Here is a 23,178-nt window from a genome sequence, read left to right on the forward strand (position 1 = left end):
GAAAATTAAGAGCAAGTGGGACAGGACAGAACCTTGTAGAATACACATCCCCAAGGAGCCTGAGAAGGAAGAGTTAGAAGGAATTTAAAGAAAGAAATATCGCCTATGCCTTCATGAGACTCACCTGCCAGAAAGTCGCAGTGGTGGCCAACTCACAAAGAAACACAGGCAGGAAGGAGGCAACAAATCCACCAAGACTGTAGTATTTCTAGAAAATAAAGATAGAAACATGATACGTTTTGCCGTTTTTGCCTCACTCCTTAAAATAGATTTAGTAAGAGGTAGGATGGGGCTTCCCTGGTGGCGCAGTGGTTAAGAATCCACCTGCCAATGCAGGGGATATGGGTTCAAGACCTGATCCAGGAAGATCCCACATGCCGCAGAGCAACTAAGTCCGTGCGCCACAGCTACTGAGCCTGCATTCTAGAGCCCACAAACCACAACTACTGAGCCCGTGTGACACAACTACTGAAGCCCATGCGCCTAGAGCCCGTGCTCCGCAACAAGAGAAGCCACTGCAACGAGAAGGCCGTGCACTGCGACAAAGAGTAGCCCCTGCTCGCTGCAACGAAGACCCAATGCAGCCATAAATAAATAAATAAAAATTTTTTAAAAAAGAGGGGGGTGAACAAAGGGTCATGTTGCCAACAAAAATAGAAATGAGGGTTTTTTTTCATGATAACCAGGAAAAATAAGGAAACAATGAACAGGCTGGGGAAACAACATAAACAGGTCTGAAAGAGTTAAGCAACCTTGGTTATTCTTTAGCTGTTACTACCTTATTCTTTAGCTGTTACTACCAACAAGCGCTTGTAGCTAGACTTGTCCTTCCCAAAGCTGATTACTCTCTGACTCCATACAAATTACCCTTTGCACCTGGCATTCCTTCTCCCCCTACACTCCCTTGTAGCACTCTTCATTTCAGAAAGGTCACGGGCCGACATCTTCAGGGACACCAGACACAGGTGCTGAGCCACCTGATGCCAGCTTTGGCCATGAATTTGCAGAAGAAAAGAAATGCAAGACCTTCACTACTTTTGATCCTTATCATATACCCCAGACTGTGAGCCCCACGTATAAAATCTTCTTTGATTCCCCAAGGAGGGGAGCACAGTTCTTGAGGCATTAGCCTAGTGTCTTCCCTTTGCCTGGCAAAGAAAATAAAAAGCCTCTCCATTTCTTATCTTCCAATTCTCTGTCTCCGTATTTTTATTCGGCATCAATGCACAGGGAGCCAGATTTGGCAACAGTCAGGGGAAGGAGAGACAAAGGTGGTCCCTCCTCAGCTGCGTTTTTGCTTTCTGCAGTTTCAGTGACATAGAAAATTCCAGAAACAGAAGTTTCAAATTGCGAGCTGTTCTGAGTAGCCTGATGAAATCTCTTGCAGTCCTGCTATGTCCTAGCGTTTGAGAATCACCCCTTTGTTCAGCCGTCTACAGGGCGTAAACGCTACCTGCCCGTTAGTACAGGAAAAACACAGCATATGTAGGGTTCACCCCTCTCCGGGGTTTCAGGAATCCACTGGGGACCTTGGAACGTATCACCCATGGGTAAGGGGGGATTACTGTACATGGAGAAGAGAAAAAGGGGGAGATAGGGAGTTTTATGTGGGGCTAAGCTGACATTCTCTGGGTGCTGTCCCTGCCCCAAGAGGATTCTCTGGCCCTCATCCCTGTCTCCACCCTGCTTCCCGTCCAGAGCCTGACCTTGTTTGCTGGGACAGCGACACAGCCCTCTTCGTGCATCTGCACCCCTCCAGCGCAAGCACCCACCGCTCTGCCTGCGGCCTCCCTCCCCTCGTGGGGCGGGGCGGGTGGGGGAGGGGGAGGAGGGCGGCCCGGCCAATAGCTCCTCGGATCTTAAAGAGGTGCAGGTCCTCAATATAATCATCAAAAACCCAGCTATAAATGCAATACGTACGCCTGTAACCACAGCTTTTGGCTATAAAGGACATTATTGGAACAATTGAAAAAACCTGAATCTGGATGGTGGTAATATGTCGATGTTAATTTCCCAATCTTAATGATTGTATTGCGGTTATGAAGGAGGATGCCCTTCTTTGTAGTCACTAAAATATTTGGAGTGATGGAGAATCATGTGGGCAACTTACCCTCAAGTGGTTCAGGGGAAAAAATGTTCTTTGTACTATACTCGCAACTTTTTTATAAATTGAAATCGTTTCCAAAAAATTTTAAAGCTGTATGTTAGCGGGTAGGTTGGTTTGACGTTATGTTTTTGGTTTATGGGTTAGTAGGACCAAACGAAACCGGCGAGGGAGGTATGGAAGGAGGGAGGCTGGGTCGCCTGTTTCCCCGTCCTGGTTTTTGTAGACCTCCGGGTTGAAAGACTGGAAGTAACCCTGTTTGCCTTGCAAAATGTAAACAAAGACATTACCCTTAAACAGTGTAATAATGTGCTTTCCTCATCCCAGCTAACAGCAGGGGCTCCAGCAATCAGACCAAATAAGTTTAGTCTCTGTCGCTGGGGAGGTTCGCTCCCACAAAGAAAGGCAATTTAAGTAATTAGCCAGTCTTACGGCAGGATCATCTCCTGGGCTCAGTGGGGTCCAGGGAGCACATAGCTGTTGGGGGAGGAAAACGATCCTTCATTTTCACACTCGCTTCTTCTAACCCAAACTTTCAAAGCATGCTCAGAGAGGACACTTTTCCTCAGTGCCTCTCAATGTCCCAGATGAAAAGAAGCTGATGGCTGAGCCAAACCAGCACATGCTGACAAGCTGTTGTTTCCTCTTCGGGTTTGTTTGCTTCCCAATGAAAACAGCTCTGTTGTTTTTCCAGACTGTAAAAGTGATCCATGCTTGTTATTAAAACAAATTTAGACAATAACAAATAAGGGTAGTTGGGGCTTCCCTGGTTGCGCAGTGGTTGGGGGGCCGCCTGCCGATGCAGGGGACGCGGGTTCGTGCCCCGGTCCGGGAGGATCCGCATGCCGCGGAGTGGCTGGGCCCGTGGGCCATGGCCGCTGGGCCTGCGCGTCCGGAGCCTGTGCTCCGCTACAGGAGAGGCCACAACAGTGAGAGGCCCGCGTACCGCAAAATAAATAAATAAATAAATAAGGGTAGTTATAAAGTAGAGAGTTAAAATTATCTATAGGGACTTCCCTGGTGGCACAGTGATTAAGAATCCGCCTGCCAATGCAGGGGACAGGGGTTCGATCCCTGGTCCTGGAAGATCACACATGCTGTGGAGCAACTTAAACCCGTGCACCACAACTACTGAGTCTGAACTCTAGAGCCCGCGAGCCACAACTACTGAAGCCCGCGCGCCTAGAGCCCGTGCTCCACAACAAGAGAAGCCACCACAGTGGGCAGCCTGCGCATAGCAATGAAGACCCAACAAGCTAAAAATAAATAAATAAATAATGCATTTAAAAAAAAATTATCTATAATCTTCCCAACCAGAGAGAGCTATGGTTCATAATTTAGTGTATTATCCTTCAAGTTTATATAATTATAAATAAAAATATGGTTATAGTAAACTAGCTGCATTATAACCATTATAATCTTTGTTTTCCTCTTACTCTATCATGGGCATCTTTACATGTTAATAAATATATATTCATGATGTCACACCACAAAGAATCCTTTGCCCAGACAACCCAATAGAAAAATGGGCAGAAGACTTTAGCGGTCTTTGGGGGCAATGCCCAATAAACACTAAAAGAATGCTCTAGTCATCAGGAAAATTCAAATTAAAACCACAGTCACCCACCAGAATAGCTAAAGTGAAAGAGACAGATAAAAGCACATGGTGGCAAGCATGTGAAGCAATTAGAACCGTCACGCAGTGCTGGTCTGTTGTAAATTGGCACAACCACTTTGGAAAACTGTTTGGCAATATCTCTGAAAACTAATCATACGTATACGTAGAGTTCAGCAGTTCTAGTCTTAGGTAAAGAGAGAACAGACGTGCATATACGTCTTCACTGAAACATAGGTACAAGAATGTGCATAGCCTCACTATTTATGATAGCCTCAAACTGGAAACAACCAAATGTCCAGGTATTGTAGAACAGAGGTGAGACAGGCTGGGACCTGGGACCCTTTGCTGCAGTGCTTGCTCCTGGACAAACATCTCCTCAAGCAACAGAATACAAAGAAACTATAAGAGACCAACATAACTGTGCTCATGCCCAGTTGGGGCAAATTATGAACAACGAGATACAAAAAGACCAAATCCACCTGCCACTTCTGAGGAGCCAGGAGCAAAGGCAGGGAACTTTGCATGATCCCTGCACACAGCACCACCAAAGGGGTGGGCAGACCCCCTAAGCCACCCCTTCAGCCCGACCTCTGGACACACCTCTACCCTCACCCCATATAAGGAACTAGTTTGCACCCCCCACACACACTCAGGGAGTGAGCAAGGGAAACTGTTACTTCTCTGTGCTCCCTCCTGCTTCAGCACCAGTCTCAATAAAGCCTTGTCTGAATTTCTTGTCTGGCCTCTTTTATCAATTTCTGCTAATTAAAGAGTCCAAGAACCCTAGTTGGGGGGCTTCCCTGGTAGTGCAGTGGTTAAGAATCCGCCTGCCAACGCAGGGGACATGGGTTCGAGCCCCGGTCCGGGAAGATCCCACATGCCGTGGAGCAACGAAGCCCGTGCACCACAACTACTGAGCCCATGTGCCGCAACTACTGAAGCCCGTGCACCTAGAGCCCCTGCTCCACAACAAGAGAAGCCACCGCAATGAGAAGCAAGTGCACTGCAATGAAGAGTAGCCGCTACTCGCCGCAACTAGAGAAAGCCCGCGTGCAGCAAGGAAGACTCAATGCAGCCCCCCCAAAAAAGAAAGATGGCCAAGAAGCACATGAAATGATTAAAAAAAAAAAAAAAAAAAAACCCTGGTTGGTAACAGGTGAATTGTAGTACATCTATAATGGAATACTATACAATAGTGAGAATGAATGGCTTCCAACTACACATAACAACATGGATGACTTTCACAAACGTAACATAGAGAAAAAGAAGCCAGCCACAGAAGACTACACACAGTACAACTCATTTATAACAACATCAAGAGCAAGTTTACTAACCATGATTAGGTCAGGATGAGGTTAATCTTCTCAGGGGATGGGGACTGCAGGGGGGGCACATGGGGACTTCTGCGCAATGGTAAACTTGTCTTTCTTGATTTGGGTACTGGATAGAGAAGTGTATTCATTAAAGTTTATCCAGCTGTGCCCTTAGGATCCGTGTATTTTTCTGTATATAGCATGCCAATACATATACTATACACAGTAATACTACCAATAAAATGAAATGAACCAACTTTCCAAAGCCTGGAATCAATTGGATTATATTCAGACATTTTTTTCTTACAATCAAATGGTAGGAATTTCCTAATATTTAAGGCAAAACCTACATCCAGACTGCATACAATATTAATGGCATTTCCATTTTTAACCCTCTTTAGCTATTATGACCCATATCCGCCTGTCCCCTCTCCATAGGCACTGTGTTAAGTAGGAAAGAACATCCCAATCCTCGGCCCATAGAGCCGCCCCCCAAAAGCTAGAACAGTGGTTCTTACCAGGTGGTACTTTGCAATCACCTTAAACTCACGTGCATCTAGGTGAGTGTGAGCTAGGTTGTTATTAATTGTACATTGCCGAGATGTTATGGATTGCCACCTAGATTCTGCCTCAGGGCTGGGGCACTCATTTCCCAGCTCCAGGGAGGGTTACTTCTTCAGGACTCAGGAGAGTCCCTTCCCAGAAATTGTTCTCGGTAGAATGAAGCTGCCCGCTTGGTTTATGCTTCTTCCTGGGGCAGCTCACATTCAGTGACTGGTGTGGACAGAATAAAAAGGCTGGCCCGTGCCTCAGTGGGGGATGACTCTGAAGGCCCACCCCAGCTCCAGGGTGCCCCACGATTTGGCTACAGCCTCTGTTCAAACTGCATCACAGTTCAAAGTTTCCCTTTATCCAATCTTGCTTTCCTTATTTCCTCCCAGATGTTATGTCTGAGAACACCTCCTGTAAACTTTCTGTACACAAATCTCCATTTCAACGTTTGTGTCCTAGGGGACCTGACCTGAGACGTTCACCTATGAGAAAGCATTCAAAATACATGTCACATCGCTGTAAACCAGCGTTGTCTAGGATAGGCTTTACGGAAAAGGCAAACCCTTAAGTCCACACAGAATTACAATTTGGGAGAAGCCAACTTAAAGCTTGCTGGATAACGAACCACCAGGAAGCCTCAGGTCAGAAGCATAGATGGGCAAAGTAGATTGGGGAACCATTGCTCATGTTGGCCTCACCAGAGCAGAATGGCTCTGTTGGGAAATAGAGACACGAGGTTTAATAGACCCGTGAGGCTGGTTGGGAAAAAAAACTTGGCTTGAAATTGGTCTTAAGAAAACAGGGACCTTGTGCTGATTTTCAACGAGTGATTGATAAAGGTAAAGCTGCTTTTGGATAAATCTAGCAACAAGGTACAAGACTAATTGCAGGTGAGATTGACAGCTTGAAGACCAGTATGGCAGGTGGGGCCACCATCCCAGGGAAAGGCACCACTTGCCCAGACTGCAAATAGCTCACAGAGTGTTCATAAGATGAGAACCATCTTTCCTATCTGAAGGGCCGTCATGAGAAAAAGGAATCCGCCTTGTTCAGCGGGGCAACACTGAGGAAGCAAACATCAGTGAAATGCAAGGAAACGCGTTAAACCAGAGAGCTATCCAACAGTGAATCGGACTTCTCTTTGGCAGAGGTGAGCTCATATCCCTGAAGATTTTTCAGAAGAGGCTGGTGGCTTACTCATTGAAGATAAGAGAAAGCCAGCAATGAGTAGAAGGTTAAACAAGAGTCCTTCCATCTTCCTTTTAAGTCCTCTGTAAAAATTCAAAGAAAAGCTTAACTCCACCAAGAAAAAACTGGCTACATTTTAGTGATTTATGGAGATGAGGGGTGAAGAAATATTTTCAATTGCCTTCAAGTTTTCAAACACAGAGGGTAAAATGCAATTGGTAAAATTGACCCCAATGTGAAAGTGTAATGATTGGCCCTTTTTTAAACCATAAAGTTTAAAAATAAACTAAACAATAAAGGATTCCACTTGAAGTAGAAAGGATGCCTACGGTGTCTTACATCAACCACAAGATGGGAGCAACACGGTGGGGTTACATGCCTCACTTCCATCCAGAGCTCACTCCCGATTTTCAGAATGGAGCTTCCAACTGCCAACTGGCTCACAGAGGCTCCCTTTTCCTTCACAGCTCCTGCACTATTATAGGCGAAAAGGGATTCTGGGCAGCAGCAATCCAAGACTTCAAAGTCTCCTACTACTCCTTTCACCTCATTGCCACCTGAGCGGGGATGGAGAGTATCCAGAACTTCCATCATGAAAATGAGGGTATCTTCCTGCTTAGCTAGACAGCTTTCCTCTTAGCTGCTGGTTACAAGTGGGCTCACTCATCCTAGGTCTTTTAAAGAAGCCATTCGTTTGCTGAGAGCTTCTCTGATGACTCAGATTTATTCTGGAGTTTGTCTCTTTGAAGATGTATCTTTATCCAGAGTTAGAAAAGGACTGCGTGGTATTTTATTATATTTATTATAATAAAGAGATTTTGCTTTCTCAAGTTTGATTTTATTATACTGATATGCCCCCTCTTCCCCAACCACTTCTCTGAGGACTGGATTTCATGGTTTCCCACTTAAGAAGTTGATATTTTTGGTTCATACTCAAAGGAGAATAAAAGCAGAAGGAATTTGGCTCACGCCTTCTTCACACTGTGCACCTCCAGCTTTTGCCATGTGTGACATTAGTTCCCGGAATGCCAATCCAGTTTACAGAATCCCTCACAATCACATGAGAGCACAGGTCATCTGGTCTACTACACATCAAAAGAGTTAAAAGGCACATGGGCACCATGGTGTGTTTTGGGGTTTCCTGCCTCAAGTTCGTGTGTCTGAGACCAGTTTTGCCCCCGTTGCAGTACTAACCACAGAGTTAGAAAGGGGAAATGTATTTTCAATGGAGAACTTCACATCGAAGAGGAGAGCACTCTTTCAGCAAAAACAGAATATGACCGCAAATGTTTTTCAACGAGTTGAGAAAGAAACGCCAAGAGACAATTTTAGAAATGCTTCAAGACAAGAGTAAGCTCTCCAAAATTGTCATTAGAGTCAACCTGGGTGGAACACCAATGGTGAGGTTTTCATCTCTGTTTGATTTCTCCAGGCTAAAGGACAGATATGATTGTGGTAGGGAGGGTTATGCTTTTCAAGGGCACCTACCACCCATCGCCTAGAGAACAGAGTTTAGCATAAGGTCCTTACTTGTAAAACAATGATGCTGTGTATTCATACACGTTTGTGTTCTTTCAGTGACAGATCTAAACAGCTTTTCCCTTTGGAATCCTTCCGTGTGATGTTGGCTCATTACTGTGTGAATGAGGTCAAGGTCATTAGTTCAGCATCCTGGGAACCAATCTGCTGCTCTGTCTCACTGCCACAGACCACAACTTTAACCTCATTCAGCATAGGCAGGAATAAGTCTCCCTCACTTGCCTATGCATCCAATGTCCACCTTCACTGCAGGAATCTACTGTTCTTGATTTTTATGAAAACTTAGAGTTTCTTTCTATGTATGTTAGGAATATGCACATAGATATTTATTCCAATTTTTCACACACAAAAAATATTCTGTTCTAAACCTTGTTTTTTCTCAATGCATAATATTTTTTGGAGAGCCTTCCACATTGGCACATAAAGAGCTTCCTTCATTCTTTTTCATGGCCTTGTAGTATTCCATTTGTTCCACAATTTATTCAAGTCTCAATTGGTAGACATTTGGGTTATTCACAGTGCTTTGCATTTTTTAAAAAAGGGTCAATGAATAACCTTATACATACATCCTTAGGGTGTTTCTGTAGGATAAAGTCCTAGAAGTAGAACTGGGAGGGATATACATTTGTAATAGACATTTTGCCAAATTGTTTTTCATAGGAATTGCCTTATTTCTTTAACATATAACATGGAATTTTAAAAAAGGATGTGACCTTACCTCACACTATAAAAAAAAAAATTAACTCAAAATGGAACAAAGACCTGAATGTAAGAGCCAAACTACAGAACTCTTGGAAGAACACATGGGTAAATCTTCATGCTGTTATATTTGGCATTGGATTCCTAGATATGATACCAGAAACACAAGCCACAAAAGAAAAAATAGATAAACTGAACTTCATCAAAATTTAAAACTTCTCTGCATCAGAGAAAACTACCCAAAAAGTGAAAAGAAAACCTACCGAATGGGAGACAATATTTGCCAACCACTTATCTGATAAAGATCCATTATCCAGACTATAGAAAGAATAGTTACAATTCAACAACACAAATAACACAATTAAAAAATAAGTAAAGAACTTGCATAGACCTTTCTCTAAAGAAGATATACAAATGGCCAAACAAGCACAGGGAAAGATGCTCAACGTCATCAGTCATCACGGAAATGCAAATCAAAGCCACAGTAATGCACAATAATTGAATATACTTTATGCCCATGAACTGTACACTGAAAATGGTTCCAATGGTAAATTTTATGTTATGCATATTTTGCCACAATTTAAAAAAATTAAAACATAGACCCTAAAAGCAAAACAAACAAGCAAACAAAAAAAAACCACACACAATGAGATACCAGTTCAAACTACCAGTATGGCTATAATGGAAAATAAAAAGAAAGAAAAACACGTGGTATTGAGAATGTGGAGAAATTGGAACACTTGTACATTGCTGGTCAAAATGTAAAATGGTGCAGCCACTCTAGAAAACAGTCCTCAAGTTACCATTTGACCCAACAATTCTACTTCCAAGCCTATACCCAAGAGAAATGAAAACATATGTCCACACAAAAACTTACACGCAAATATTCATAGTAGTATTATCCATAATAACCAAAAGGTGGAAACAACCCAAATGTCCATCAACTGCTGAATGGATAAACACAATGTAGTGTATCTATACAATGGAATGTCATTTGGCCATAGAAAGGAAAGAAGTACAGATACACACTGGAACATGGATGAATCTTGAAAACATTGTATGAAGTGAAAGAAGCCAGTCACAAACTACCACATATTATATGATTCCATTTATATGAAATGTCCTGAACAGGCAAACATATAGAGATAAAAAGTAGATTGGTGATTGCTTAGGGCTGGGGTGGTCGGGGAGTGGGAAGTAACAGCAAAGAGGTGGATGAAAAATTCTGAAATTGACTGTGGTGCTGGTTACACAACTCTGTGAATTAAATAAAAACCATTGAATTGCGTACTTCAAATGGGTGAATTGGGTGGTATATGAATTATATCTCAAGCTGCTACCAAACAAACGTCATCTAATTACTAAGGAATCTGGTTACCTGATAGTGGTGGGATAGCAAAGGTCAGGTTTTCATGATTATCCTCACTTGAGCCTATTGATCTTGACAGTCATCACCGGTCCAGCACATCCAGGACATTTCCTGCAAATGCTCCATTTGAAGCACTGGGAGCTGAGAGCACCACCTGACATTTGGTAATTTTCAACCAGTAAAAATGTGCTAACCACCACTTTCACCTGATTCGTTATCATTTAACTCTTGGCTTTTCTCCATATTGAAATGAACTATAAAATGAAATAAATGGGGCACTTTTTAGGAAAATAATTCTACAGACTACCCAAAGGTGCTTTAAAACAGTAGTTTTAGGGAATTCCCTGGCGGTCCAGTGGTTAGTACTCCATGCTTTCACTGCCGAGGGCCTGGCTGCACAACGTGGCCAAAAGTTTAAAAAAACAAATAAAAACCCACAGTAGTTTTAGAGACGGGTCAACAAGTTATGTGATTACTGAATCAAGTGAGCAGATAGGGGCAGGGAATGCTTTGAAAGCCATTCATCATTCATCTATGGAATAGCACAATTTATTTATTCTATTGTCAACTAAATCTTTTGACTTACCTCATAAAGAGCTTCTACAAGTCAATAAGTGGAAGGCCAGTAATATACTGGGGAAAGAACATGAAAACACAGTGCATTAAAAAAATGTAAAAATAAGATTTAGATGTGAAAAAGTGTCTCTCCTCCCACAGGAGAAAAATGCAAGTTAAAACTACCCATAGTTCCTCTGTCAGAGTGGCAAATACTAAAAAGCTTACGCATACAGTGGGTTTTCACAGAGAGTAATAAGATCCTTGCATTATTGGTGAAAAAATAAATTGCCACAGTCCCTGGAAGGCAATCAGATAGCATCTAACAAAAAGTACAAAGCCCATATCCTGCGATCCAGAGATTCCCCTTCTAGGAGTGATGCTACGAATGCACTTTTCTTTTTCCTTTGTCTTTTCTCCTCTTCTAATCTCCATTCTATGCCTCAAGTGAAGTCAATAAATGGGTAATAATGCCCTTAAACTCTACAGAATTAATTTCTTTTTGACTGTAGGAACTGGCAGCTCAAAAAAAAAAAAAAAACCCCAAACACTAGATGCCTTAATAATTAAAGAGAAACCTTAAAAGTTCTTTTTATGAAGGTTCACAGCTATAAAAGTAATAAATGAAGCTCCCAAAATACTGCACTGTAGGTCGGGTTAAGAATCCTATTCAGTAAGAGCTGGCATTGCTGGGCCTAGGAAGCTGAGCCCAATTATCAGCATATGTGCTACCATAGCGTCCCCTGCTGGCCCGATGCAAAACCAAATTTACGTGGTGGGTTTTAGTCAACAGTTTTCTTCAATAGCTGCTCTAAAAACAGGGCGTCTCCTGCGACTTGCTGATTATTACCTCTGCTCTCCTCTAGCTCTCAACTCTTTCTTGCATCAGATAGGCTTGCCTCTTACCTCTCAGTGAAGAGCAAGATCCCTTGAAATCTCACCTCCTAAAGAGATTTGCTCCTTTCACTACTCTTTCCTGGCTGTTTCCTCTTGGGTAGTTCTAGTTCTACCTGTTCTCCTCTTTCAGTGTGTCTGTCTGCCTCTGTACTGGCCACATACCATGTGCCCCCAGGGCACGGCGGCCTCGCACCCACCAACAACCTGCCATCCCCTCACTCACTGCCCCACCTTATCTGCACCTGGCCACTCCCCACTCATTCCTCAATCCAGGGTTTCTTACAAGGAGGTCTGTGGACCATCTACATACTATTCCCAGACTGCTTGCTTAAAATGCAGATTCCTGGGCCCCTGAATCCAACCTTCTAGAATCCTGAGGCCTACATTTATAACAAGCAAGTACCCCAGTGAATTCTTATGTGTTCGCACACACACACACACACACGCACACGCAATATAAAAATCATCTTTTTTTTTTTTTTTTTTACCAAACCATACACTCTTATCCAGAAACTTGCCACACCCCCTAACCATTTAAAGAATTAATTGCAAATGACCCATTCTTGGCTTTCAAGCCTTTTGGTAAATTGTTCAAAATATCTACTTCCTGTCCCTTCCTGTAAGTGGATTATATATCCCTACCCTAGTGATGGCAGGTTTGGCCATATGAGGTGCTTTGGCCAATCAATGTGAGAAGTAACACATGCCTCTTTCAAGCAGTCACTGGGAGAACTATTGCAGAGTTCCCTCAGCGAGAACTGATACCCTCCACATAGGGGCTGCTTCTTCAGCCGGGGCCCAGAACAAAGATGCAAGGAGCAGAGCTACAGGCAACGCATAATGGAAACCTGATATAAGTGAAAAATAAGCTTATTGCATTGCTGTGATTTGGAGTCCTTTGTTACTGCTGCTTTGCCTAAGCTGACTGATACGAATACTTTACAGGCTGCTTTCCTAACTCTATTTCCCATTACTCTCTAATACTTATTCCATCTAAACTCCAGCCAAACTGGATGACTTGCTTTTCCTCATTCACAAATTACTCCAATTCTATGCAGCCGTTTGTTATCTCCTGCCTACGAACCTACCTCTCAAAATCTGACTTCAATCTTCAAAGTCCATCTCAATTGCCACTTTCTGTGTAAAGCCTTTCCTCATCCCTTGATGGGCCTCCTTTCAACCTTATATAATGGCAACTATTATAACCTGTTTATTTTTTTTGTTTTTTTTTTTGATACTTTTCTTATCATGTCCCCTCAAAACACCATAAGTTCCTTAAAGATTATCTTATTCATAATGTGTTCAATGAAGCTTTGCAAATAGTAGGAATCCACACAAGTATTTGTTTAATTAAATTAGCACTTTCAACTAAAGAACTGCTGTTTAGTATATTTATGATGTTTTTAAAGGTAGACTGTATGAAACACTTAACATACTCATTGAGTAAGCAAAATTAAGATGCAAGTAGAATTATTTCTAATAGCAAACATTACTGCTGAATGAAATATAGGTCAAAGTTTAATGAACTTGTGTGCATGTGTGTGTGTGTGTGTGTGTGTGTGTGTACGTGTGTTATCTGCAAAAATGACCAGGTCTTGACCTTCATCCCTTGCTAAATCCAACAGGTTTTAAACTAAAACTTTATCAAAGAAAAACAATGTATCATAAAGTTAGTATTCTTATGATTACATGCTAAGGGCAATTTTTACATTTATGGCCCAAATTAGCTAATGTATTTTCTTACATTCAGGAAGATGTATTTCCCTGCTTATGATTAAAATTCAACAAATATAATTCCAATTTCAAAACAAATACCCAATAACAAAGTGCTGCCCCTACAAATCCTCGTAACAAATAGAGTCCTATCTCTGGTGATGAGCATCTATCTTCCTTTCCACTCCTCTCCTAGGAGAGGAGGCATTAACCTAATGCCCTCTGAAACATTTTGGCAGTAATTGCAATGGTTCTTCAGGTTTTTCTGAATCTAATTTTAAAAGTACAGGAGACAGTGATGGGAACCATGCCGCCTCCCAGCCACCGTGATACGCGTGAAGTGCGGACCTTTCAACACGAACTTTATTAATTCTCATGTTAGGACCCTGGAAGGCGATGGAGGTGGCCGCTAATTGCTCCCTGTGGGTGAAGAGACCTCTGCTGGATCCCCACTTCGAGGGTTATAAGCTGTCCCTCGAGCCGCTGCCCTGTTACCAGCTGGAGCTTGACGCAGGCTTGTCTGGAGCGATGCTCAGTCTATGTCTGATTATTCCTCACCACTGAGATAAGACTTTTCTGTGTACTCTGCCTATGAATTAGGAGTTTTCTCTGGTCTGCCTAGTGGGAACAGTGACAGCTCCTAGCCTTGTCTGTGGCAGAAATAAAACTTCAAGATGATCAGTATACACTGGAACACATGCATGCTTTTGGAATGTATAATTACCTACATTGTGATTCATGGTATCAAGACAGTGTCTACTACGTTCATAACGTTGGAAGAATTATGAATTTAACAGTGATGCTTGGGCTTCCCTGGTGGCGCAGTGGTTAAGAATCTGCCTGCCAATGTAGGGGACATGGGTTCGAGCCCTGGTCTGGGAAGATCCCACGTGCCGCGGAGCAACTAAGCCCGTGAGCCACAACTACTGGGCCTGAGCATCTGGAGCCTGTGCTCCGCAACAAGAGAGGCCACGACAGTGAGAGGCCCGTGCACCGCGAGGAAGAGTGGTCCCCGCTACCCGCAACTGGAGAAAGCCCTCGCACAGAAACGAAGACCCAACACAGCTAAATAAATAAATAAATAAAACAAAACCCAAAAAACAGTGATGCTGGACACTGCCTTAGGAAAACCACGAGAGGTGTTTTCGACTTCCTACAGATTTGACAGCATATGATAAGCGCCTTTGCACATCCATCCATTTCACATCTTCTACTTGGGTTACCTTGTCAGATGGAACTGGAAGATTGTGTCTCATTCGAACAGGTGAACGTGGAAATAGTGCATCTGAAAAATGGGATATTATGTTTAATGAAGAGCTTGGCAGTCCTTTTATCATAAATCACAGTATCTCATTGCTGAAAGCTGAAGAACATTCGATAACTATGCTGCTTCTTCGAACACAGAAAGAGGAATTGGATATGGAAGGAAGTGGTTTCTATGTTTCCTTGGAGTGGGTCACTATTAATAAGAAAAATAAAGATAATAAAAAATATGAAATTACTAAGCATAATATTCTCTGTGGAAAGTCAGTGCCCCATTATGTCGCTTTTGAGCCCGATGGGAATGGTCTAATGATTGTCTCCTACAAGTCCTTTACATTTGTTCAAGTTGGTCAAGAGCTTGAAGAAAGTAAGGATGAAGACATGTCAGAGATAATCAAAGAACCTCTGTACTACTGGCAACAGACTGAAGATGATTTGATAGTAACAATACCGCTTCCAGAAGACTGTACTAAGGAAGACATTCAAATACAGTTTTTGCCTGATCATGTCAACGTTGTGCTGAAGGGTCAGAGGTTTCTGGAAGGAAATCTCTATTCATCTATGGATCATGAAGAAAGCACTATATGGATAATTAAAGAGAACAATAGCTTGGAGATTTCCTTGATTAAGAAGAATGAAGGACTGACATGGCCAGAACTAGTGGTCGGTGATAAACGGGGAATTTATAAGAGACTCAGCTCAATGTGCTGCAATAGCTGAACGTCTGATGCATTTGACCTCTGATGAACTGAAGCCAAATCCAGATAGACCTCCTTGTAATGCTCAAGAGTTGGTGAGAATAATGTGGTACTTTCTTTGAAGAGAGCTCCAGTTTATGCAGATTTGATGGCAGTACATTTAAAAACTACTCATTTGAGATCTGAGGTTACAGGGCAATCAACTAGCTTGAAAATCCAAGGAAAAACAGGTACCACCAAGGAGAGATTGGATAGGAGAGCTGGTTCATCTGAACATGGGGAGAAGAAAGGATTGCCATATAAGTGGGTGAATCTTGGAAGCAACCAGTACCTTTTCTCTGTCATAGTGGATCCTAAAGAAATGCCCTGCTTCTGTTTGCACCATGATGTTGATGCTCTACACTGGCAACCACACTCCAGCAACCAAGACGATACGTGGGAGCATATCGCAATTTTCAATGCTTTAGGCTACGTCCAAGTATGAAAGAGACCCCAAAATGTTTTTGCCTGTGCTCCAAATTATTCTTATGCAGCCCTTTGCGAGTGCCTTCAAAGAGTTTTCATCTATCATCAGCCCACACCCATGTCCACTGTACTTTACAATAATAGGAAGGAAGGCAGGCAAGTAGGGCAGGTTGCTAAGCAGCAAGTAGCAAGCCTAGAAACCAGTGATCCTATTTTAGGCTTTCAAGCAACAAATGAGAGATTATTTGTTCTCACTACCAAAAAGCTCTTTTTAATAAAGGTAAATACAGAGAATTAATTACTCCAACATGTTGGCTTCTCTGTACTGGAAAAGTATTCAGTGGTAGCTGGAAGGCTAGGCAGTTGTGCTGTAACCTGTTAAGTTTTATTGTGTTAAAATTATCTTGTATGAATTTATTTTTTAAAGGATATGGGAAATATATTCGAGACTATGAGTCTATAAAAGCTATGGAATGAAGCTGCAAATTTAGAGAAAATTAGCTTCTGTAAAAAATGTAAAGATAGATAGTATTAGCAAGTATAATTTTTTAAAAACAGAGGCTAGAATCTCATCTTTTATATGAAAGATGTACAATTCATTGTTTAAAAATAAAAATATTGGGGCTTCCCTGGTGGCGCAGTGGTTGAGAGTCTGCCTGCCGATGCAGGGGACACGGGTTCGTGCCGCGGTCCGGGAAGATCCCACGTGCCGCGGAGCGGCTGGGCCCATGAGCCATGGCCGCTAAGCCTGCGTGTCCAGAGCCTGTGCTCCGCAACGGGAGAGGCCACAACAGTGAGAGGCCCACGTACCGCCAAAAAATAAAATAAATTAAAACAATAATAAATAAAATAAAAAAAAATATTTATCGTGTAAAAAAAAGAGTATAGGAGACATTATTTTTGAACTGCTTTTCTATTTCATGCTGTATGAGGTTTTACTCTAAGCGGAAGGTAAAAATACTTTGTACTTATTAGGGACACCACGTTGTTTGCCAGAGCACCTCAAATTGGCCACCTGTGCTAGGAAAATACGCCATGTATTCAGCCCCTTCATTATCACAGGAGGGGAAACATTTCTTCTACCAAAAACTCAAACGACACAAAAATGCGTAAAGATTCCTGACCTCTTTTCAGTCATTTGCTATCTTCAATAGCAGCAATTTCTAAACCATATTCCATGGAACAGAAACATCTCTACACGCACGGATAAATGTTTAGCCCAAAAAGCAAGGGTTGGGTGGTTAGTGGTTAAGAACCCGCCTGCCGATGCAGGGGACACGGGTTCGAGCTCTGGTCCGGGAAGATCCCACATGCCACGGAGCAACTAAGCCCATGCGCTACACTACTGAACCTGCGCTCTAGGGCCCGCGAGCCACAGCTACTGAGCCCACGCACCACAACTACTAAAGCCCGTGCGCCAAGAGTCTGTGTTCTGCAACAAGAGAAGCCACCGCAATGAGAAGCCTGCGCACCCCAAGGAAGAGTAGCCCCCACTCACCGCAACTAAAGAAAGCCCACGCGCAGCAACAAAGACCCAACGCAGCCAAAAATAAATAATAAATTTATTTAAAAAAAAAAAAAAGCAAGAGTTTACAGGGGGGATCCTTGATCAGATAAGTTTGAAGAAGACTGCAAATTGGACCCCAACCTTTCTAGGAAGTCATTATTTAAAAAGGATATTAAATCTTTCACGTGATCCTGCAGTGAAAGCAGGAACATGTAAGCATGTTTCCCAATTTATTCAACCATGGAATCAGCTTTTGGTTTTATGTTTTGTTTTGTTTCGGAACGCCCATTGAGTTAATCTCATGGGACACTGGTATTCAGCAGGACTTGAATTAAGAAATAGTTTCATGCAGGTATGCTTAAGTAATCCATCTAAAATAAGTGTCAGGAAAGAAAAAGATCTGAGTTGAAAATTCAGGTTTACACAAGTACATCCAAGATTGAGTGGTTTCTCAACACTGTCCAAGAAAATAGGGTTAATAGTCCTGAATTACCACCCAAAAGAAAAGGTCGCATAGTTATGTCCTTAATTTGATGGTTGAAATACTTCAATGCATTCTTGGTTGAACTTCTGGGATTATTTTTTCAGATTGGGTTTAGTGCAGCTCAGACGAATGCTGATGGTCAAGGCCAGGCTTCTTTTTCTCTCCATTATATTTATAGAAGTTTCATAATTGATGTTCTTTAAAGCACCTGATCACATTCTCCACACTGCTCACCAAATAAATTACTTGTAAGGCTCTTTGCCTACATAGGCTCATGGAGTATATCATTCTGCATTAGGCTTAACTATTTGCATTCTTTTGGGGTATATACCAGAAATGTTTCCTGAAGCAGGAAGTGATAACTGCTCTCTCATTAAAGCAATTTTTAAATGCACCCACCAAAGTCATATTTTTTTAAAGGACTCGTCATCTTGATTAGGGTCCAGGTCATTCTGGAATAGTACAGACACTTAGAGATGATGTAGTAGTTGATCATTTAACTAAAGCATGATTACCTGCTATTTTTTGGTTTGAAGGTATAGTTACTTACCTGTTAAGGTTTTTTCTTAATCTTTATGAAAGCAGTACCTGTTGTATATTTTATATTCCCTTAGCTCTTGGGGTGATTTGGGTCTATGTGGCTAGATTTGATTCCAGATGTTTCTCCTCAATGCCAATTTAAAACTAAATGTGTGTGGCAAGATTCAAGTGGAGATGCTCAAACAAGAGGAAGGTGTGAGCAGCCCAAAGGCCCCTTAAGAATGTCACATGGAGGACATCACCGAGAAGGCTAGATAAGAGGCTCCTGACTTCCCCTCCACAGAAGTGCACCACAACAGAGTAGCACCCGCTCACTGCAACTAGAGAAAGCCTGCACACAGCAATAAAGACCCAACGCAGCAAAAAACAAAACAAAAAAACCAACAAAGAAAACAGGCCATTCTATATAGATGCACAAGCACTACCAGTGACTTTCCCCTTTGGCTTGGCACAGAGTAAGCAAAAACACCCAGCTCTTGGTTTCTCCCCGATAGGGGCTAGACCACATAGCTAACGTCCTGACTTTCCCAGCTGCTGCCTGAAGGTCAGGCTTCCAGTTAGCCTGCATCAGGGAGCTGAAGAACCTCCATAAGACTATCATTGGATTTTTCAGCAGAAACCTTGTAGACCAGAAGAGAGTCGGATGACATAGTTAAGATGCTAAAAGAAAAAAACTGCCAACCAAGAATATTCTAGCCAACTTATCCTTCAGAATTAAAGAAGAGATAAAGATTTCCCAGACAAACACAAGCTGAAGGAGTCCATTACCACTAGAATGGCCTTATAAGAAATGTTTAAGGGAGTTCTTCAAGCTGAAACAAAAGGATGCTAATTAGTAACATGAAAATATATGAAAGCATAAAACTCACTGGTAGAGGTAAATGTCTACGTGAATTCAGAATACTCTCATGTTGCAATGAGGATGCATAAATCACTTATAACTCTAGTATAAAGGATAAGAGAAAAAAGCATTAAAAATAACTACAGCTATAATAATTTGTTAATAGATACATAATTTAAAGAGATGCAATTTGTAACATCAAAAACATAAAATGTGGGAGGGAGAGTAAGCATATGTAGAGCCTTTGTATGCATATGAAGTTGTTATGATAACCACAAAGTGAAAACCTACAGTAGACACAAAAAAAGATAAGAAGAAAGGAAGCAAAGCATACAATTACAGAAAATCATCAAATCATGAAATAAGAGAGCAAGAAAGGAACAAAGGAACTACAAAAAAAGCCAGAAAACAATTAACAACATAGCAATAGTAAGTCCATACATATCAAAAAGTAAATGTAAGTAAACTAAATTCTCCAGTCAAAAGATATAGAGTGGGTGAATGGATTTTAAAATTATAATAATGATAAGACCCACATAAATGCTGAAAAGAGACTCACTTCAGTTTTAAAGATACACATAGACTGAAAGTGAATGGATGGGAAAAAAGCTATTCCATGCAGATGGGAACCAAAAGAGAGCAGGGTAGCTATATTTACATCAGACAAAATAGACTTTAAGTGAAAAGCTGTAAAAAGAGGCAAAGAAGGTCATTATATAATGATTAGGTGACCAATTCATCAAGAAGGATATAACAATTATAAATATTAATGTGCCCAACATCCAATTGAATAGATAACAACACAGTAGTTGCAGGGGACTTCAATATCCCTCTTTTGACAATGGAGAGATCATTCAAACAGAAAGTCAGTAACCAAACTGGACTTGAACTACATGTTAAAGATGAACATAACAGACATATACAGAACATTTCATCCAAAAGCAGAAGAATACATACTCTTCTCAAGCACACACAGAATATTCTCCAGGATTGGTCATATGTTAGGCCATAAAACAAGTGTTAACAAATTTAAGTACACTGAAATTTTAGCAAGCATCTTTTGTGACCACAGTGGTTTAAAACTAGAAATCAATAACAAGAGGAAAATTGAAAAATTCACAAATATGTGAAGATTAAGAAACATGCTCCTGAATGGATCAAGGAAGAAATCAAAAGGGCAATCAAAAAAATCTTTAAACAAAAACAAAAACACAACATACCAAAACTTATGGGATGCAAAAGCAGTTCTAAACATGAATTTTATAGCATTAAATGCCTACATTAAGAAAAAAGAAAGATCTTAAATAAACAAGTTAATTTTACACCTGAAGGAAACTAAATAAAGAACAAACTAAACCCAAAGTTAGTAGAAGGAAGGAAATAACAAAGTTCAGAGCCAAAATAAATAGATTAGAAACATAACAGAAAAGATCAATGAAACTAAGACAAACAAAATTGACAAACCTTTAGCCGGACTAAAAAAAAAGAGAGAAGACTCAAATGATTAAAATCAGAAACAAGAGGAGACATTAAAACTGATACCACAGAACTACTAAGGATCAAAAGAGACTTCTACGAACAATTACTTGCCAACAAACTGGACAGTCTAGAAGAAATGGATCCATTCCTACTAAGACTGATTCATGAAGAAACAGAAAATCTGAACAGACCAATTACTAATAAGAAGACTGAATCAGTAATCAAAACCTCCCAATAAAGAAAAGTGCAGGACCAGAAGGCTTTGCTGGTGAATTTTGCCAAAGAGTTAAAAAGAAATAATACTTATCCTTCTCAAACGCTTCCAAAAGATAGAAGAGAAGGGAACACTTCTAAACTCATTTTAAGAGGCCAGCATTACCCTGATACCAAAGCCAGAAAAGGCCACTACAAGAAAATTTCCTTGGCCAATATATTTGATAAACAAAGATGCAAAAATCCTCAACAAAATATTAGCAAACTAAATTCAACAGCACATTAAAAGAATCAAACACCACGATCAAGTGGGATTTATCTCTGAGATGCAAGGATGGCACAACATATGCCAATCAATAAATATGATACACCACATTAACAGAATGAAGGATAAAAATTATATGATTGTCTAAATAGATGCAGAAAAAGCATTTGACAAAATCCAACACCCATTCATGATTAAAAACTCTCAACAAATTAGGTATAGAAGGAATGTACCCCACATGACAACCCCACAGCTAACTCCATACTCAACAATGAAAAGCTAAAGGCTTTTCTTCTAAGATCAGGAACAAGACAAGGATGCCTACTCTTAGCACTTCTATTTAACATAGTACCAGAAGTCCTAGTCAGATAAATCAAGGAAGAAAAAGAAATAAAATGACATCCAAATCAGAAAGGAAGAAGTAAAACTGTCTATGTTTGTAGATGACATGATCTCATATATATAAAAAAAAAACCTAAAGATTCCATCAAAAAACTGTTAGAACTGATAAATGCATTCAGTAAAGTCGCTGAGTACAAAAATTAATACATAAAAATCAATATATAAAAATCAGTTGTATTTCTACTCAGTAACAATGAACCATCAGAGAGAGAAACTAAGGAAAAAAATCCCATTTACAATAACATCAAATATGGTAAAAATACTTAGGAATAAATTTAACCAAGGAGGTGAATGATCTATATGCTGAAAACTATAAAAGACTGATGAAAGAAATTGAAGATACAAATAATTGAAAAGATAGTCCATATTCATGGATTGGAAAAATTAATTGTCCATACTTATCCATCTATGGATGCAATGCAATCTCTACCAAAATTCCAATGTCATTTTTCACAGAAACAGAAAAATCAATGCTAAATTCATCTGGAACCACAAAAGACCCTGAATAGCTAAAGCAATCTTGAGCAAAAAGATCAAAGCTGGAGGCATCGTATTTCTTGATTTCAAACTATATTACAAAGCAACAGTAATCAAAACAGTATGTCATTGGCATAAAAACAGACACATAGATCAATGAAACAGAATAGAGTGCCCAGAAGAGAAACAAACCCATACACATCTAGTCAATTAATTTTTTTTTTTTTTTTTTTTTTTTTGCGGTACGCGGGCCTCTCACTGTTGTGGCCTCTCCCATTGCGGAGCACAGGCTCTGGACGCACAGGCTCAGCGGCCATGGCTCACGGGCCCAGCCGCTCCACGGCATGTGGGATCTTCCTGGACCAGGGCATGAACCTGTGTCCCCTGCATTGGCAGGTGGACTCTCAACCACTGTGCCACCAGGGAAGCCCTAGTCAATTAATTTTTGACAAAGGCACCAAGAATACAAAATGAGGAAAGGATAGTCTCTTCAATAAATGGTGTTGGGGAAATTGGATATTCATATGCAAAAGAATGAAATTTTTGGATTTGACACCAAAAGCAAAAGCAACAAAAGCAAACATAAACAACTGGGACCAAATCAAACTAAAAGGTCTTGCACAGCAAAGGAAAACATCAACAAAATGTAAAGGTAACCTATAGAATGGGAGAAAATATCTGCAAACCACATATCAATAAGGAGTTAATATCCAAAATATATAAGGAACTCATACAACTCAATAGCAAAAGAAACCAAATAATCTAATTTAAAAATGGGCAAAGGACCTGAATAGACATTTCTCCAAAGAAGACATACAAGTGTCCAATTGGTATATGAAAAGAAATTCAGCATCCCTAATCATCAGGGAAATACAGATCAAAACTGCAATATCACCTCACAGCCTGATGACTTTATAAAAAAGACAAGAGATAACAAAAGCTGGTAAATATGTGGAAAAAAGGAAATCCTTGTACACTGTTAGCAGGAATGTAAAAT

At 40.9% G+C, this 23,178-nt stretch overlaps 1 protein-coding gene and 1 pseudogene across 1 annotated transcript in view; one reads left to right on the forward strand and one right to left on the reverse strand.

Moving 5' to 3' along the window:
* SLC35F5 (solute carrier family 35 member F5) overlaps positions 1-23,178 on the reverse strand; it is a 208,537-nt gene that overhangs the window by 133,421 nt on the left and 51,938 nt on the right. The window contains exon 18 of the mRNA XM_030843825.2: positions 125-208. The gene's annotated coding sequence lies outside the window, so the exon portion shown is untranslated. The remainder of the gene's footprint in view (positions 1-124; positions 209-23,178) is intronic.
* LOC115845710 (nudC domain-containing protein 1-like) lies at positions 13,944-16,328 on the forward strand (annotated as a pseudogene).

Source organism: Globicephala melas, chromosome 7 (genome assembly GCF_963455315.2).
Source record: "Globicephala melas chromosome 7, mGloMel1.2, whole genome shotgun sequence".
Lineage (NCBI taxonomy): Eukaryota > Metazoa > Chordata > Mammalia > Artiodactyla > Delphinidae > Globicephala > Globicephala melas.